The sequence below is a fragment of the Mus caroli genome, chromosome 6 (genome assembly GCF_900094665.2).
Source record: "Mus caroli chromosome 6, CAROLI_EIJ_v1.1, whole genome shotgun sequence".
NCBI classification, from domain to species: Eukaryota; Metazoa; Chordata; class Mammalia; order Rodentia; family Muridae; genus Mus; species Mus caroli.
This window is the reverse complement of record NC_034575.1, coordinates 132,377,943-132,397,712: the sequence shown is the minus strand read 5'-3', so window position 1 is coordinate 132,397,712 and position 19,770 is coordinate 132,377,943. Positions and strand designations below refer to the sequence as shown.

General features: G+C 43.6%; 1 protein-coding gene across 2 annotated transcripts in view; it reads right to left on the bottom strand.

Moving 5' to 3' along the window:
- Nucleotides 1–19,114, bottom strand: part of Bcl2l14 (BCL2 like 14) — a 42,434-nt gene extending 23,320 nt beyond the window's left edge. Inside the window, exons 1-2 of one of the 2 annotated variants that reach the window (XM_021165041.1) lie at nucleotides 19,010–19,114; nucleotides 16,572–16,774 (exon numbers count right to left, since the gene is read on the bottom strand). The gene's annotated coding sequence lies outside the window, so the exon portion shown is untranslated. The remainder of the gene's footprint in view (nucleotides 1–16,571; nucleotides 16,775–19,009) is intronic. The other variant, XM_021165040.1, reaches the window with a different exon arrangement.
- Between the last annotated feature and the right edge of the window lie 656 nt (nucleotides 19,115–19,770).

The window sequence follows — 19,770 nt, the reverse complement described above, 5'->3', positions numbered from 1 at the left end:
AAAACAGAGAGGGAAGAAAAGGAGAGGAAGGGAGAAGGGGAGGGGGAGGGGGACGGGGAGAGACCACTCCTCATAACCTATCTTGCTCGTTCTTGGAAACCCCAGTGAACTAGCTTTGCTCACATGTTTGTTAGCAGGGGCCCCTAGCTCCTGAGTTCGATGGCCTCCTTTGGTCAATGCAACCTAGATGCCAGCCCCAGAGGGTGTAGAGACAGAGATTGCTGTCCCCTGCTGTTGTTACCTGATCTGCAGGTTTTCAGCCGGTTTCCTCTGGCTTCAGGTCAGGTCTCAGGTGGCTATTTGTACACCACTGTCTCTGAATGTGCAACTGAGAGGAAACCTTCCACAGGGCTTGGCTTCTCACGACACAGCTCAGTGGCTGGAAGCTCCCAGGCACAGGCTTCTCAGGTTTGGGTCCACATCTGAGGCTTAAGAAAGGAAGCCACTTCCTCATTAAGCTCCGCCTCCAGCTCTTTAACTGAAGGAGAGGCTGCCCTTTGCTCAAGTAATTTGACTCGAAAAGCACTTAGATATCCTTCTCCAAACACTTTCACTGCCACCGGGCACAAACAGGTGGAGCAGTCTTGATGGCTCCCTGCTTTGCATTTTATCTGTGTTTTCCCGACCAGCCAATCCGTGGCAGGTACATAAAAAGTGTCCATTGCTCCTATTCCTTATTCACGGTCCACTGTTACTTGCGCACATTTTCGTAAAAGCTCGTGCAGTATGGTGTGACTGTCCTTTCTGTCTAGCGTTCTTCCCCCTCCCGTTAGTCCCTTTTGTTCCTCTGGATGGTTTTACTTCTACTTTCATGTCACATGGACATCGTTATGGTTGAAAAAAAAAATTCTGCTGTCTGTACCTACCGCGTTTATCTATCTGTCCATTCCTCTGTTGGTGCACACCTTAGGTCGGTTCCATCTTTAGGACTGTGAGCAGTGCCCTAATAGGCATCAAAGGGCAAGTGATTATGTGATGTGTTGACTTTGAGAGTCATTTGAGTAAATGCCAAGAGTGGCGACGGCTGAGTCACCCAGTCGGTCTACTTTAGCTTTTGGAGAAACCTCCATGAGTTCTTCCATACTGACTGGGAGCCTTCATGCTGATTCTCACAGTGGGGGACTAATCTAATATTCCTATCAGCAGGGCATACGAACTCCCCTTTCTTCACATACTAGCCAGTATCTGTTATGTTTTCTTTTCTTTAAAAAAATATTGGGAGATTTTGTTTATTTTTATTTTCCATTTGTTTTCTTAATGGCTATCATTCTGACTGGAGTGAGGAGTAATTTATATGTTTACTGGCCACTTTATTTCATCTTTTGAAAGTTATTAATTTGGTTGGTCCACTTATTGTGGTATATAATTTCTTGTTATACACACACACACACACACACACACAACCAATCATCTGTATTGCTGACAAAGATTTTCTCTCATTCTGTGTGCCATCTGCCCCATCAATGAACTGTTTCTTTACTGTGTAGAAGCTTCGTCATTTCATGATGTCCTATCTGTCAGTAGCTGACATTGTTTTCCAAGCAACTGGAGTTCTGTTCTGAAAGGCCAGGATGTTTTTCCTGGTTTCTCTTCTAACAGTTTCATGACTCACATTAGCAACTTGGATTCATTTGGAGCTGAGGTTTTCACAGAACGAGATAAAGATCCAGTTTCATTCTTCCACACGTGGAAAAGCCAGTTTCCCTGGCACTATTTGTTGAAGATGTTATCTTTTCTCCGATGTGTATTTTTGGCATCTTTGTAAAACATCAGATGTCGGTAGCTGGGTGGACCTATACCTGTATCTCCTACTCCATTTGATTGATTTGCATATCGGTTCTGTGTTAGTATTTTGTTGTTTTGGTACTATGATTCTACAGGATAACCTGAAATCAGTCATACTGATGCCTCCAAGGTCCCCTTTTTTTTTTTTTTTTTGGTTTTTGGTTTTTGGTTTTTGGTTTTTGGTTTTTGGTTTTTGGTTTTTGGTTTTTTTAGAGACAGGGTTTCTCTGTGTAGCACTGGCTGTCCTGGAACTCACTCTGTAGACCAGGCTGGCCTCGAACTCAGAAATTCGCCTGCCTCTGCCTCCCAAATGCTGGGATTAAAGGCATATACCACCACGCCTGGCCTCAAAGTTCTTTTGATTAGGGCTTCTTTAGCTATCTGGGTGTCTCTGTACTTCTATGTGCATCTTAAGATTCTTTTTTTTTTTCTATTTGTGAGAATCATACTGGGATTTTGATGGAGAACATATTAATTTAGAAGTTTTTAATGGCAATAGTAGCCATTTTCACAATAAATTTTCTAGTATGGGGCCCTTTCTATCTCCTAGTATCCTTTTCAATTTATTTTTTGGATGTTTTAAAGCTTTAATTGTTGGGGTCTTTCACTTTCTTGGTTAGGATTATTATTACTATTATTATTGTTATTATTATTACTAGTAGTAGTAGTAGTAATTTTTAAGACTTTATTTATTTATTTTATGTATGCGAGTACACTGTAGCTGTCTTCAGACACACCAGAAGGGGGCATCAGATCTCATTACAGATGGTTGTGTTGTGAGCCACCATGTGGTTGCTGGGAATTGAACTCAGAACCTCTAGAAGAGCAGTCAGTGCTCTTAACCCCTGAGCCATCTCTCTGGCCCGGTAATTTTTAATGGAGTTATTTTTCCTGACTTCCCAGCATTTTTATTGGTGTACAGGAAGGCTACTGATTTATGAGTGATAATTTCATATCCTGTCACTTGACTGTAAATGGTTATGCAATCTAAAAGTTTCTTTTTTTGAGAGAGGGTTTCTCTCTGCAGTCCTGGCTGTCCTGGAACTCAGTCTGTAGACCAGGCTGGCCTCGAACTCAGAAATCCGCCTGCCTCTGCCTACCAAGTGCTGGGATTACAGGTGTGTGCCACCACTGCCCGGCTGAAGTTTCTTGATGGAATCTCTAGGGTCTTAGGTCTAAAATCTAAATCTGCAAATGAGGACACCCTGACTTCTTGCTTTTCTGTTTGTATTGATTACATTTCCTTCTCTTATAGCTAAGTCTTTAAGCACAATGTTAAATAAGAGGAGAAAGTGGACACCCACATGTTATTACTGATCTTAGTGGAAACACTTTTAATGTTTTCTCATTTGGTATAGTGTTGGCTATCCACATGACATCCGGAGCCTTAGTGATGTTGGGATGGATGTGTTCCCTCTATTTCTACTCTGGAGGATTTATCATGAAGGGATGTCAGGTCTTTTTAAACACCCCTCTGTATCTATTGAGAATATCATGTAATTCCTGCTCTTGAGTCCACGTTTGTGATGTATCACACCTATTGATTTACATATGTTGTTATCCCTACATCTCTGGAATAAGGCCAACTTGATCACGTGAACGGTTTTCTTTTAAAAATTTTGTTTGCAAATATTTTACTGAGTTTTTTTTACTTCTAAGTTTGACAGAGAGATTGGTCTACAATTGTCTTTAGTTGCTGTTGTGCCTTTTGTGGGTTTGGTAGAAGGACTGTCAAGTCCAAAAGAAACTGGACAAATGGCTCTCTCTGGTGCCTATGGACACACCAAAGCACGTGGTGGTCCTCAGGCTCACACAGTGCCTGTGGCTCTTCTCTGCTCTTCTCACCCTGACCCTCTCTCTATTCTAACTTCTCCAGCTCATGGGCTTCCCTCCCTCGGCTTCCCATTCCCATACAACTCTGCTGTTTTGGCCATGTGCTCTTCTTCTGTTGTCTTCTGGTTCCCTCTCTCTTGGTCTCCTTTCCTGCGTTCTTTTTCTCTTCCTTTCCCTCTTTCCCCCTCTCTAACCTCTCATGGCCCTGTCCAGTCTGCTGGCTGCTCTCAGTCTACTTTCTCTCCCTGCTCTAGACCCTTCCAGATGCCTGGGCTGTCCTCTTCCTCACCACACCTTGGAACACTGATGTCATCAGTTTGTACAAGGACAACACTGGCTTCATAAAAAGAATTTGATAGCATCCTTTCCTTCTCTATGTTATAAACTAGTTTGAGGAGCTTGGTGTTAGTTCTTTAAGGTTCTGTTGAAACTCAGTAGTGAGTCCATCTGGTCTCAGGTTGTTGTTTTTAGTTAAAAGGTTTTTGTTTTGTTTTTCAATTTCATTATTGAAAATTCTCAGTCTCATTTCTTGTTATAAAATCTGCTTTTGGGGGGGGGGGATTTCGAGACAGGGTTTCTCTGTGTAGCCCTGGCTATCTGGCTGTCCTGGAACTCACTCTGTAGACCAGGCTGGTCTCAAACTTAGAAATCTGCTTGCCTCTGCCTCCCAAGTGCTGGGATTAAAGGTGTGCAACATCACTGCCAAGCATAAAATCTGCTTTGGTAGTTTATCTCATATTGATTTAATTTTGATATGCCATATAAGTTTAGAAATTCATCCATATCTTTTAGAATTTCCAGTTTTGTTTTTTAATTATATTCTCCCAATGAGATTTTGCTTTTCTTTGCTATCTGTTGTAATGTTTTCCTTTCATCTCTATTTTTTATCACTTTGAGTTCTCTGTCTGTCTTTGTCTGTCTCTTTCTCTCCAATCTTTTCTATCTTTTCAAATCACCAACTCTGTTTCATTGATTCTTTGTATCAAGTTTTTGTTGCTAGTTTATAGTTTGTTAATTCCTGACTTCTTTCCATCTACATACTTAGGATTTGACTCATTCTTGTTTTTCTAAGGCCCCCACGTGTGTTATTTGAAATCTGTAGGGCAGGGGTGTTCCATATTTTAGTATAAGCACATGTATATAGATTTGAGTATGTTGTGTTCCCATGTTCATTCAATGATAGGAATCTTTTTACTTCACTCTTGAGTTCCTTGGAGACCCATTTGTCATTCAGAAGTGCCATTGCTTAATTTCTGTATATTGTCTAGGTCCCATGGTCTTGCTTGTGGTTAATTTCTAGTTTTATTTCATTGTGGCCACATAAAATACGATGGATTATTTCAACTTTCCCATATTTGTTAAGACTTGCTTTGTGCTCTAATGTATGGTCGAGCCTAGAAAAAGTGACACAAAAGCAGGAAAGAATGTCCTTGAACTCAGGTTTCTTATTTAGTATTATTCAGTATAACCTGTAAGTATAACTGGTAAGCTCTGTCCATTGATCTGTGTACTGAAGTTACCCATTATTGTTGTGTGGGAATTAATGTGTCTTTACATCTTTTAGGACTTGTTTTTATGAAATTGGGTGCACCGATGGTTAGTGCATACATATTTAAAGTTGATTTCCTTCTTGCTGGGTTGTTTCTTTATCCAGCATGTGACTTTAATGACTATTAATTATATTTGATTGTGTTTCCCTGTGATAGGGATAGGATCTTGCCCCAGTGCACACATGGGGGTGGGGCAGAGAACAACTCTCAAGAGTTGGTCCTTTCTTTTAGTCCTCTCCCCCTACCAAGAGGGGGGGCGCTCTTTCGATATTTCTGCCACTCTGGAAAGTTCCAGTAGCTGGTCTATGATGCTCTGGGTGATTCTCATGTCCCCGTCTTCTATCTCGATGTAGGAGAGCTAGGATTACAGATGTGCCCCATGACATCAGGCTTTTTATGAGTTCTAAAAATTAGATTCAGATCATTTGGCTTGTGCGGCCAGTGTTTTCGATGGCCTCCTTTGTCTAGTGTTGATTTGAACTCTATCCTGCCAGATGTTAGAACAGGAAAACCTACTCTCTTCCCAGTTACGCTTGCTTAAAGTGCCTTTTCTGTTGGGCAGTGGCGGCACACACCTTTAACCCCAGCGCTCTGGGAGCAGAGGCAGGCAGATCTCTGTGCGTTTGAGATCATGCATTTCTTTAGTCTGTTTTTAATCATGAAACTTTTTCTTTCTCTTTTAATTATGACAGATAGTTTTACTGGGATAACAGTTGCTGTCTGTCAGAGTTTTAAGCACATAGTTCTAAGGTCTCCTGGCTTGTAAAGTTGCTATTGAGAAATCTGACGTCATTCTAATGAAACTGTCTTTGTGACTTGGGGTTTCTCTCTTCACATCTCAATATACTTTCTGTATATTTCGTTTACTAAATTACGACATGGATGATTTTGTTGTTGTTGTTGTTGTTGTTGTTTTTTCAGACAGGGCTTCTCTGTGTTGCCCTGGCTGTCCTGGAACTCACTCTGTAGACCAGGCTGGCCTTGAACTCAGAAATCCACCTGCCTCTGCCTCCCAAGTGCTGGGATTAACGGTGTGCGCCACCACCACCCGGCTTGGGTGATTTCTTTTATGGGCTTGTCTGCTTAGCTTTTAAAATATTTGTATCCAGTTAGACATCTCTTTCTTTTTTTTTATTATGATCTTACTTTTAATTCTATTCTTTTAGCATGAAATTCCTTTTTCTATGCTGATGATTCATAGATGTATGATCAATAGTGTCCTATTGATCTCATCCGCTGTGTTCATATTTTATTTTTGCTTTGCCATTGAGTGAACTCCCTAACGTTTCCTTGTTGTGTTCGGGGCTTAGTTTTGCATCTTCCCTTCCCAGCTTTCCTACTGATGCATCTTTCTACAGAGGTTTTTATTGGATTGGCTGAAAATTCCCTCTCTTTTATTTAAGATGCTTCTTTTCGTTATTCTTCTTTATTAGCGTTTACCCTAATGGACTGGCCTGAATTTCTCAGTCCGTGCAAGTGCTTGTGTTTTGGAGTTAGCTCAGGAGTGTACGTCCTTTTTGATTTCTTTGACTGTACTTACGCTTATTGAGTTCTTTCTCTGGGATTTCATCTAACTCCTTCTCATCAGACGCCATTATTGGGGAATGAATACATTTTGGAGAGTCATGATGCCTTGCTTGTCCATAGTTCTTGTATTTTTTGCGTTAGGACTTATATGAAATCGTTGGTCAAATTATTGTTTTCTTTCAAAATCACTGTTAATATTTCAGTGGAAGTACTTGAAATATTCAGGAGGGATTAAACTATAAGGGTTGAGCTGTCATCTTCTTTGCTAGCCTGGTGTTTAGGGTACTCTTGTTGTCTGTTTGGTGGTTCCGGTCTTCACTCTCTTGATATTTCCTCCTGGGCTTCCAGATACCTGTCCAACACCCGGGGTAGTCTTTTGTGACATTAGGTCACAACTGCTTGTCTTACCTGTGGACAGTTCTTCATGGGTTGGGTTACAAATGCTGTTTTCACCCTTGAGTGGACTTTTGAGAGTTTGGGTCCCATTTATTGGTCCCAGCACTGGGTGGACTTCCATGAACCAGATTACAGATGCTGGTCACCTCCGAATGGCTCCTTCAGGAGTCCAGGCATAAATGCTGGTTGCATATCTGCCTGGTCTGTATTTGCAGTGTCAGGCATACTGCTTAGATCCTGTGTCAGATCTTTTTTTTTTTTCCTGTAGATTCTGGTTCCAACCAGGTTTCCACCTGGCTGAATACTGTACCGTTCTGAAAGGAAGCTATTCCCCCCAAGGTCTAGAGGAAGTGAGCTGGCCAGGGTTCACTCTACAGTCCCAGGACACTTATTCTGGGTTCCTGGAGGGTGTGGTTCTTAGGATATCTGGGGCTGCCAAGCCACCGGCTCAGCAGGGTCTCTTAAAAGGGGCGGAGTCACTGATGGTGACTCATGCATGCTGATCAATTGCCAAGGAGAGCAGGTTTTTCCAGTTGTCTTCTCTGTGCTGCTCCTGTTACAGCTTCTACCCTCCTTCCTCCTCTCTCCCGCTTGCTTCTCTAAAATGTCTGTTACTGAGTTGAGAGCACCAAGATGGTTTTCTGAGACATGAGCATGAGCAGAATTAACAGGCTGCGTCACCCCGTAGCTCTGCCTGCTTTCCCTCTCCAGACCTGCCAACCCTTCCCTATGGATTCTGGGCTCCTATTTCACTTGTCATGAAGCTGATGCCTTTAGCCCTCATTCACTTCAACTGATTGCTCCTATATTCCCCTTCCCCCGTTTCCTCTCTGGAGCCTCTAGCAGATGGAACCTATGTGCCACCTACCGCTGCCCTAACCGTGCTGAGGGCAGGTGCCAGGATTCCTGCTTCCCAGAGGAGGTGATAGACTTAGAGGGATTAGGGTTCTGCTCAGTTGAGTGAGATCCAAATCGTGGTCCTTCTGGCTTCGTGTCAAATCACAATATCTTTCCAATGACCCCAAAACACCATTTTCAGGTGGGACTAGTAGAAAAGCTTATAAATAAGACTTTACTACCCCAGCTGTAGTAAAAGCCACAAAATTTAATTTTAGACACAGCTTGCTACTACTCTATGCATCAAACTCCCCTTGTGTATGAAATAAGAAATAGTTATATGTGGTTTTAGTTTCCATCCAGATTCTTAACTGACATAGACATTTGTATTCATATATTCTTATGATCTCAACACTCTGAGCACAGCTGGTTAAGTATAGATGAAGAAACTGGAAATGGTGGGAGGGGAATTAAGACTCTTCCCATTAAATTGGGGGATGGGGACTGGTCTTTTAGCTCTTAGGCTAATAGGCCCAGACAAGGCGAACAAATGACTTGAACATGGGAAATTCTGACTCTTGATGTCCCAAAGTAAACTCCCACCAGCAAATGAACACAGTGTGCAGGAGTTTGGTCAGTTGAGAGGCTATTAAAGAAGTATGAGGAATGAGTTTTCTCCCTAATGGGCAGGGCAGTAGTGGCATACACCTTTAATCCCAGTACTCAAGAGGCAGAGGCAGGCAGATCTCTGTTAGTTCGAGGCCAGACTGCTCTACAGACTGAGTTCTAGGACAGCCAGGGCTACACAGAGAAACCTTGTCTCAAAAAACCAAAGCAAAGCAAAACAAATTTCCTAACGGTCATCTGTTATCCCAGCTCATTGGCGGTCAAGACAAGAGGATCAGGAGAACAAAATCATCCATTCTTCCGTGCTCAGGTAGTGAGTCTGAGGACGCTTGGCGACTGAGACTTTGTCCCAAAAGAAGAACAGTTCCACAAAGCAAAAGGTGTTGGAAACTAAGAGACAAGGAGGTGAGCTCAGCAGACAGGGTCTGTCTACAGACACACTCGGGTCTCCTGCACCTAAGAAGCTGGCACACCTCCGTGACAGTCTCAACACGTTTTTTTATTAACCTGATATGAAAACTACTTTCCTCTCAGGCCTAACAGTATACATACTTCAGTAGAAAACATGTACAACCTAAAAAGGACACATAAAATAAAGATGCTTATGAGAATTCATTCATTCATTCATTCATTCATTCATTCATTCCATAGCAAATATCTTTATAACATTGTGGTTCCGTTCTTCCTGTCATCTTGGTAATGAGTCCAGGTTTTGTTCCAGGTTTTATACTGCTGTCCCTGAAGGGCTTAGGAAATGCCACCCCATAGCACTTCACTCTGACAGAGGGCATTTTGAGTTGACAAAACAGGCACAGGAGACTCTTCTCCCTCCGCGCTCTGTGAGGAAGGGCAGGAAGGTTCTCACTGGGACCTGATCTACACTGGTCGTTACCAGTCTAGGTAGGACAGCACCAGGCCCTGCTGACGTACACTCTGCTCTTTCCTCGATGCTTTTCCACAGTCAGCTGCCCTTGAAATTCTAGAACCTTCTCCTTTGCTTGCTACGTTCCTCCAAATTGATAGGTTTTATTTTTGTTGTTAAGATGCAATGTAAACTCTTGACTCTTGTGGGTTCATGTTGTTTTTCCTTTTTCTTTTCTTCTATTTATTTATTTATTTTATTATTTTTTTTTTAAATAGGGTTTCTCTGTGAATGTAGCTTTGGCTGACCTGGAACTCATTCTGTAGACCAGGCTGACCTCAAACTCACAGAGATCCAGCTGCCCCTGCCTCTCAAGTGCTGGGATCAAAGGTATGTGCCACCACAACCAGTTCCATTTATTTATTTATTTATTTATTTATTTATTTATTTATTTATTTATTTATTATATGTAAGTACAATGAAGGTGTCTTCAGACACTCCAGAAGAGGGAGTCGGATCTCGTTATGGATGGTTGTGAGCCACCATGTGGTTGCTGGGATTTGAACTCCGGACCTTCGGAAGAGCAGTCGGGTGCTCTTACCCACTGAGCCATCTCACCAGCCCTCCTTTTAGTTTTTTGTGATGAGGTCTTGCTATGTAGCTTAGCTGGCTTTGAACTTGTGATCTTCCTGCTCCCGTTTCCTGATGTGCATCCCCAAATCTGGCTCAGACACAGGGTTTTTCACTACTCAATTCTCCTGGAGTCTGTGTGGTACATGTTTTTTGAAACTAATTTTTCTTTGGTTAGTTATGTTTTTTAGTATGGAAGAACCCAGAAAGAGAATGTGGTAGGAATACCTCCCCACCCCCATACTTGTCAGTAAATCCAAAATTGTGTTTGAGTGGAGACAAAATACAGAAGGCTGGGCAGTGACAGCGTTGCTAGTGCATTCAGAGGCAAGGCCAGAGCCAGAAGCATTGGACTTCCATCAGAGCCGTCCAGACACAGAGGTGGGATAGAATTGTGGTGGATTAAGCTATTCCCAACTTCCTTTGAGGACTCCACAATCAAGAACATCTTGGACTTGACGCTGATATCACCTCTTCCTCTACCGGAAGCCACGAGGGTAAATGCTGGTCTACACCTGACTGACAATGAGGCCATGTCTACTCTAGGAGAGGCAATGAGAAACATGGAGAAAGCTAACATCCATCTTGTTGAATTTATGGTCATCAAGAGACGGTCATCAACTTTAAAAATAAACGGAAGCATGTTTTCATAGTCTCGGGCTGCAGAGAGGTGTCATAACAATAGCTGGGGTTTTATGGAGTCGCTGATGCTTTTTTTTTTAAAAACTCAGCTGTGTAGAGTGTTTATAGTTATGCCCAGCTTACAGATAAGAAAACTGAGGCACCAAATTGCTTAAGGTGACATATGCGGCTAAGCTGAGGTCGAAGGCTGTCTATAGACAGAGCCCAGACCGTGACTATCTTTCCTGTCACTATTTAGAGGTCTTTGATTAACTCTTTGTCTTCTTATCTAGAACCAGGATCGTTGCCACTTGACTCTGAAGCAGAAAAATACTGCACTACGGAGATGCAAGTTAACGTGTAGAAAAACGAGGGCAATGTAAACACAATACTTCCCATGAAAACGAGAACCGGTTCCTGCAGAGTGCCCTCCTTTGTTGTCCTGCAAAGAGCAGCTTTTCCAGTTTGTCCTGTTTGTACATCATCTCAGCAGTCCTTATCTGACTATAAATGCTTAGTGTTAGAAGGTCTCCTTCAAACCGGAGAGAATATTGTATTGGTTTCGGTTCGATGTTACAGAAGGCATTTGAAATAAGCTCTTTTTAATGTGTCAGTTAAGCCAAATACATTTATTTTTACACTTTCACACGAGTGTACAACATATTGCGGTCATAGTCTTACCCTATTACTGTTCTCCCTCACTCTTGTACTGACTTTCTTCTTCCCATGCCTTTTTCCTCCCACAAGGGCTGCTTGTGTGAGTGTGGCTATGGGGTGGGTCATTTAATTAAAGCAGGGGCAACTTACCAGTGGCTACACCACTGAAGAAAAGGCACCCTCACCCCAGCAACTGTTAACTGCCGCTAGCTCCTTGGCGGGGTGGGGTGGGAGTGGGTGGACGCCTCAGGAGCCTCCCCTATCCATGCTGGAATGTTGAAGGGACCAATCTGACACCAGTTCTTTACAACATATGATTTTACTTTAAGTTAATTTAACCCTTAGTTAAATCATTTAAGTTCTTTGATTTCAGCCCCACCGTATCTTCACCTTGGACTATAGGCTTGGTTGCCTGAGGCACATTTGGATGCACTGGAGTCACTTCTGTTACTCATTCTGCCTCTGACTGGATGAGGGATGTGAAGGAGACTTCAGGGTGTGAAGTTTGGTGTCCTTCGTGGTTCATGTGCTTGAACCTTCGTTCCCAGTAGGTGGCGCTGTTTTCGAAGGTTAAGAAATCCTTAGAAGGATTCAGGTCGGGCCTTGGGCCTCTATTTCCTACAGGAGCTTTCTGTTTCCTGATCTGTGAAGATGTGGACAAGCCACGTGACAAGCTGGAGAGGCGATCCTCTGTTACAGAAAAGAGCCAGCTGAGCAAGGTGTGGGGAACAAGGCAGTTTCTCAGGTCCCCGCTTCAGTTTCTGCCTCCAGATCCCTTCCTTGGCTTTCCTCAGCGATCAGGTCATGGTAAGCCAAATTAACCCTTTCTTCTCTAGGCTGCTCTTGGTCATGGCGGCTTTATCGCAGCCATAGAAAATAAACCAAGAATGGGTTACTGCTGAGAGGTGTGGGAGGAGCGGGCTGACCTTCACAGTGTTGGGGAGTTGGCAGTTCAGAAGCCTCACACTTTTGGGGATGCCCTACACAACTGAGTTATTGGGGGATAGTTACATGGAGGATGAGTGAGTTTCATGTGTTCTGTGAGGAGGGCTGGGGCTAGCTCAGCGGCAGAGTGCCTGCCTGCCTAGTGTATCTGAGGCACTGGGTTCAATTCTTACACCACCCAGAGAACAAAATCCCAGAGTTAGGGAAGAACATTTGCAATGCATGTTCTATAACTAGGGGTCAAAGGTCTCAGGATGTGCACGGGGATGAGTTGAACAATGACAAAACAGGTATAGATGCAAAACTCCTCGGGCGGCTTCTCATTGCTACCCAGAGTGTGATGTGTGCAGGTATGGAATGAGAACCATGGCCCTTCTGGCTTGCACTGGCTTGGGTATCTGAGTGTGGGCAACAAGTCCAACATTCTGTGAAAAATGCCTCACCCCTGACTGTGATTAACCAGCAAATATACAGCGGGAGGTTTGAAATTCACCTTTGAGCACTGTCCTTGAATCTGTTTGACATTTTTTTATGATTGACTTGGGTAGTGACGAATTCACAGATGATGGGAAGAGGAGGTTGGGAAGGAATATGGACCACAGAGTCCGGTGAGAGTTCTAGATGTGAGCCTTGGGTCTGTCATTTCCCAACCTGATGCTCTCCCTCTCTCCATCTTCTTCCCCCTTCCTTCTTCCCTCCCTCGCTCCCCCTTTCTCTTTCCTCTCTCTTCCTCATTGTTTTTCCACTTTATTGTTTCAAGGTAGTCTCTCATTGAACCTGCCTCAGTTAGCCATCCAGCAAGCCCCCGAGTTCTGCATGCTTCTGTCCCCCGCGCTGGGTTACAGATGTGGGCCACCACGCCGAGCTTTTTCTGGGCATCTAAACTGAAGTCTGTACAGACTCATGGTGGCCACTGAGCCATATTTCTAACTCCCTAAATAGCTTAAAACAGTTCCCTTAATCACACTAGCCTCTGTTTCCTAGTCTATTAAGAGAAGACAGAAAGATCTGACTTTGTGTAAAGACCAAATGACCAAGGTTTTCGTGGGAAGCACTTGTCAGGTGCTGGGTACAAAGCTGGTGTTTCAGAAACTGCCAGCTGTTGTTGACATATGATCATTACTCTGGGAAGAGTAAAGTAGGTAATATGTGAGGTCCCCAAATTATTGTAGGGACAAGTGTGTGCTAAGATTTGGAATACTTAGGATTAACTAATCAGTTGCATGCAAAAAGAATAAGAGAAACCTCACTTAGGAGGGGCTCATGTCAAAATGCCTTATGGAGGAGTGTCTGCTTCATTTGAAACAGTGTGAGACAGCTTCCCAAAAAGTGGTGGTGGGCCAACGAGATGGCTTGGTGGTTTAAGGCGATTGTAGCCAAGCCTGATGACCTGAGCTTGGTCCCTGAGATTCACAGGGTAGAAGGAGAGGACCAACTTGAAGTTGTCCTTTGACCTCTACAATGTGCTGCTGTGATGAGAGCCCCTTCCCCCCAATAAATAAATATGATTTAAAAATTATATTTAAAAATTAAAATTAAAGCAAGTGATATAGTCTTAGGCTGAGTTAAAAGGAGTGCAAAAGACATCCTGGCATGCAGTACCCTTGGAGGGAAAAACCACACCTGCAAAGCTGTGCTCAGCCCTGTTCTTACAACTTTGTAGCAGTATGTTCAATCCAGCAAGTTACAGCTCTGGGTTGACTCTTATTCTTCAGACTAGGCCTTTCTATGTAGCTCTGGATAGCCTGGTACTTGCTGGGGAAGCTCAGACTGATCTAGAACTCACTGCAGTCTTGTTGCCTCAGCCGCTGGCATTCCAGGCACGGGTCAAAATGCCTGCTTCCCAGACTGACTCTTGTGCCTTTCCATTGAAGAAATAAAGCATGTAGCCAGATTGCCTGAAATCAACTTCAGCTCTCTCTTTAGACCAGCTCTAGGAGCCTGGACAAGTCAGTTAACTTCCCTGTGCCTCTAAGAGTGTGATGGTTGCAGTTAGGCCAAGAGAGTGCAGAATGTCTCAGAGCCTGTGTGATTGCTTTTGGTGGACAGTGAAGTTTACACTGAGGACACACATTTCTTAGTCTTTACCTTCCAGACAAAGAATGCTGTGTGGAAACTGTTTGCAAGAATGCAGTCAGTTCTAGCCTTGGGATTTCTCCTCTCTTTCTGGGAAGGTTTATGACTGTGGATGACTCCCTGTGGTAGCCCTCTTGTAACTAGAGGTTGCCCCCTAGCAACCAATCTTTTTTTTTTATGGTCTCATGTGAATATGCATTTTTTTTGTGGATTTATTATGTATTTTCCTCAATTACATTTCCAATGCTATCCCAAAAGTCCCCCATACCCTCCCCCAACTCCCCTACCCACCCATTCCCTCTTTTTGACCCTGGCGTTCCCCTGTACTGGGGCATATAAAATTTGCGTGTCCAATGGGCCTCTCTTTCCAGTGATGGCCGACTAGGCCATCTTTTGATACATATGCAGCTAGAGTCAAGAGCTCCGGGGTACTGGTTAGTTCATAATGTTGTTGCACCTACAGGGTTGCAGATCTCTTTAGCTCCTTGGATACTTTCTCTAGCTCCTCCATTGGGGGCCCTGTGATCCATCCAATAGCTGAGCAACCAATCATTTGTAACTTAACACATGACTAGATTCTCAGCACCAACTTAAATTTACCCACAACAACTTGGGTAGTTAAGAGAGCTAACAGAAAACTATCTAAAAAGTTACTTCTCCTCATTTCACAGTTGCCCCCTTTCACACACCACACGCACGCACATACACATACACACACACACACACACACACACCCCACACCACACACACACACCAGTCCTCCTTTCTCTTGATGGAATTACTTGCTTAGCTTTTAATTTACCTGTATTTTTTGATCAGCAAATCTCTTCTGTCTTTGCTTCCATCTTTAACCTCTTTTGATGCCCTGGTTTAAATCTATAAAACAGAACACTAAAAACTATACCTATCCGATAAGGCTGATACAAGGATCCAATAGATGGACATATGCATAGGCGAGGTGCTCCCAGAGGAGTACGGCTCACAGTAGCAGCTGCTGTAATTTTAGATGGTGATGGTGCTGATGAGGGACTGTGCTACCACTCTCTCGAGCCTCACGTGGTACTACCATCACCAGCCTTAGGAGATCAATCGTCAGGGGCACAAAGAGACTTACTGGAATGGTGAAACATGCTGCATCCGAGTCACAGGGAGAGTGTGGCTCCGTGATCCACTAGCTCTGCCCAAACAGCCCTTGCTACGGCCAGCTTCACACAAGACAGTGCACTCATGCTCATTTCCATACATTCCACAGTAGCCAGGAAGTACAAATCACGTTAATGAACAGAGAAATTGCGATACACATCCAGCGCACAGTCTCAAAACAGGGGTGCAATAACGCAAACTATGATAGCATGGATGAGCCTGGTGTACACTGTGTTACGTGAACTAAGCTAGCATGGGGAAAGAAATGATACCCAACTTCCTTCCCATAGGCTTGGAGTAGACTGGTGGTTAGACAGTAGCTGGGGGAAGGGACACTTGGTTAAAGGCCCAACTGTTCAGTATGAAAGTGATGACTCTACAGATTGGTGACTCTTGCAATAAATAATTCATTGTACATTTCAAAACAGATGACAGTGTAGATTTTGAGAATTTTTACTATATAAAATAAAATATAAGAGGTGATTAACATGTTAATTAGCCTGATTTAATCAATATACACTACAAATACATATCAAAACATTACCTTGGCCTGACATGACGATGCAGGTCTATAATCTCAGAGTTTAGGAGCAGAGGCAAGAGGATCACAAGTTCAAGACCAGCCTGGGCCATATAACAAGACTGTGTCTCAAAAATGGAAACAACAATGAACCGTTGCTTTGTAGCCCACAGATATATACAATTATTACTTGTCAGTGGAAAACGACAAGAACTGAAGCTGAACCTCTTGGCACAGCTCTGAGTCCCAGCTACCCAAGAGCCTTAAGTTCAAGACTAGCTTGAGCTTCTGTATTACTTCAGAGCTAGTAAGTGAAACCCTCTTTAAAAAATCCGGGGCTAGAACACAGATCACGGAGAGAGCTTGTCCAACACCTAGAAGGCCCTGGTACTAAAACCAAAACAAGACCAAAAACAAAAACAAGACAAAACAACCCCCCCAAAACAAACAAACAAACAACAAAACAAAACAAAACAAAACAAAAACCAGAAAAAAAGACAGAAGCAAGAAGCAAGCAGAGATCCTCATTCCATGTCCTATACTCTTTCTACTCAGGACCCACCTCTCTCTCCACCACTGCTGGGAAAGTCTTTGCAGCTCGACTTTGAATCTCACCTCCTTCAGAAGCGTTGACAGGCCCTGCAAGGTAGGCTGGCTCACTGTTCCACACACTGTCCCTTCATAGGTCTGGAGTGCATCTTTCAGTACTTATTGGTCTTCTGCATTACAGTCTACTGACTTGGTCTCTGCCTTGACCCTGTTTGCCTAAAGAGAAAGGAGACGAGACTCGCCTCAGGATTCCTCTCAGCACATACCTCTGCCCACACAGGCCATCGTGAAGACTATGTTGCTTCTTAAGGTTCTGCCAGAAGAGAGCTTTAGGAGAAATGAGTTTCCTGGATGAAAAACCAGAGTTAGGTCATTCTGCTACAGAGAGCAGAATGGGGGCCAGACTTGATCTGAATGGTGAGGACTGCTCACGGTGACAGCCATTTAATGAGTGGAAGGCAAGGATGACCACCATCAGCAGTGAGTGGAGGGGAGCCAGGATATGTCTTTGAGACTTCTTGTTTATGAACTCGGTTTCCAACATCATGGAAGATTCCAGTGACCTTTTAGTGCTCACGGGTAGCCCTAGTCATGGGAAAGGGATGGAATGGCTGAGTGTCAACCCAGTGAGGCTGAGAAGGGGTCATCCCTGTCCAGGTGGGCCTGAATCTCATTCACTCACTAATCCAGTATACACAGACTGCTCCATGGAAGCCAGCTGCCCTCCCCTTGGCCTCTATGTCATGCACTGCCCCTGCCCTTCCCCAACCTTTCGTGCTCACTGCTTCTTGGTGAGCCCAAAAAAGTAACTTCATGTTAAATTTCACTCTCTTAGTTACTTTTCTATTGCTGTGATGAGACACTGTGACCAAGGCAACTTATGAAATAAAAAGTATATTTAGGGGTCACAGTTCCAGAGGGTTAGAGTATGTGGCCGTCATAGCAGGGAGCATGGCGACAGGCAGGCAGGCAGGCAGGCATGGCATTGGGGCGGTAGCTGAGAGCTTACATCTTGAGACACAATCACAAGGCAGAGAGAGCTATCAGAGTTAACTGGGAATGGTTTGGGCATTTGGAACCGCGGAGCTCCCCTCCCCTCTTCTCTGACAAGGCCACACCTCCTAATCCTTCCCAAACAGTTCCATCAACTTGGGACTAAGTATTCAAATATATGAGTCTATGGGGGCCATCCTCACTCAGACCACCAGACACCCCAAAGTCATAAGTTTCATCTAGAAGTATCTGGGGCGTCTCACGAGAACCTCTCAGCTTAGCTTTGGTTAATCATGCTGTTGAGAATCCATAATGAACACTTCCACAGAACAAGCCCCGAGCCTCTCTTTTGGAGGCACTTGGTCTTTGTGCCTTTTTTCCCCCTGCAATTCCATTGCATTTTTAAATTTCAGATGCAGCTCCTCTTTTACTCCTTGCATTCCAGAAGGACAGTTGTCCATTGGTACCTGTGAGGAACGGGTTTCAGGACCCTCCTGCCTAACTGAATCCTCAGACAGTGAAGTATTTGCAAATGACAGACACGTGGCCTCCTGTGTACTAAATTATCCTTAAATCACTTTTAACACTAAGTACAACGTACACGGTGTGCAAATAGTTGTTATCCTGGATTGTTTAGTGTGGCTATTTGGATATGAAGGCCCCACCCAAAGGCTCAGGTGGAGACGCTGCTTGTGGAGATATAAAAACCTTTTGACGTTCAGGTGAAGAGAGTCACTGGAAGTGGATCCTTGGGAGATTCCTTACTGTCTCCTTTTCTCTACTTCCTGTCTGCTTTGAGGTGAACTTCCATTGTCACACACTCTCCTGGCCTTGACACTGTATCTTACAGTATCTTAGGAGCCTAGGAGCAGTAAGTCAGGTGACTCTAGCCTAAAACTGGGGAAACCATAAACAGAGGCAAATCTTTCCTCACTCTTTGCTTCAAGTATCCTGTCAGAGTGACCAAAACCAAACTAGTACATTTTAGAAATGGTAGGAAGAAAATTTTGTACATTTTCAGCACAGATGCATTCTTTCTTCCTGAATAGTTTTGCTCAATATTTGGTTGAAGCCATGATTAAAACCACTCTGCAGACACAGGGCCCACTCTTAAGTTTCTAGTTAAAAAGTTTTTGCCCCCAGCCCTTTGGTATTTCTTTTAGGATGTGGTGTTTCCTTGGTCAGAAGCTCTTTGGAAGGCTCCTCTCAGCCTCTCCATGCTAAGGTGTGGATGATGACTTCCTAAAGGTCAATTCTACATTGTTAGTTCTCTTTACGACATCCCTTTCTTCCTACCCTTGGCCTGAGTGTCTTGACCATCTTGGTCTCTTTCCTGAGTGAGGATTTTGCCCTGGTAAATTTTCGTTGTCCCCTATAGCACAAACATCTAGGAAACACCAAGTTTGAGAGTGGATTGCATTCTAAAACCACTTTCTAAGAGGCTTGTTTAGAACTCACATTTCCCTCTTGTGCCGATGTTCTTCATGGTGGTTAGTTTTGCCAGGTTAGGCCAGGAGAGGCCATTTAACTAGTAGGGTTAAGCTAAAGTGTGGAACCCTTAGAATCTTAATGACTGTAACAGTTCGGCAGAACACAGTGTTTCCGTGGGAAAATATTTTCTGGGTTCTGCATTGGAATGCTTGGATTCCTGTAAATGTCTGCAGGGGGTCTGAGCACCCCTCCCCCCACATTACATTTAAAACACGCTACAGACTTTTTTGAGGGGCTACCATACAGCAGGCAGTGACAAGTCATTACATCTTATGTTTCTTCTGTCAATGCAGAGAAGTGGGAACTGGACACCCATTTCCACCCACTTCCATATGGCAGTCAAAACTGCTCTCAGTGATTTGAATGTCATAGGAATAATTGGATTTAAGGTCTAATCCATAAGTTGAAATCTATACCTAGGACAGTTATAAGGCTAAGAACCTGTAGCTAGAGGTCATAGGCTCTAGGAAAGAACCTATTACTAAATAGAAATAGCATTAAACAGACTCCTAAAGACTTATTGTCATACCCATAAATCAGGGCATCAGCAACCCTCATCAAAGAGGCTTCTTTTTGTGGTAGATGGTGGTTAACAGAGAAACCCACAATGGTCAAGATGCAGAGAATAAGGACTTTCTGTTCTAATTTCATTTAGTAGACTATGTTGCTTATCAATATCTCGGACTATGTTGCTTATTTATCAATATCTCAACTCCTTTTTTTAAGCC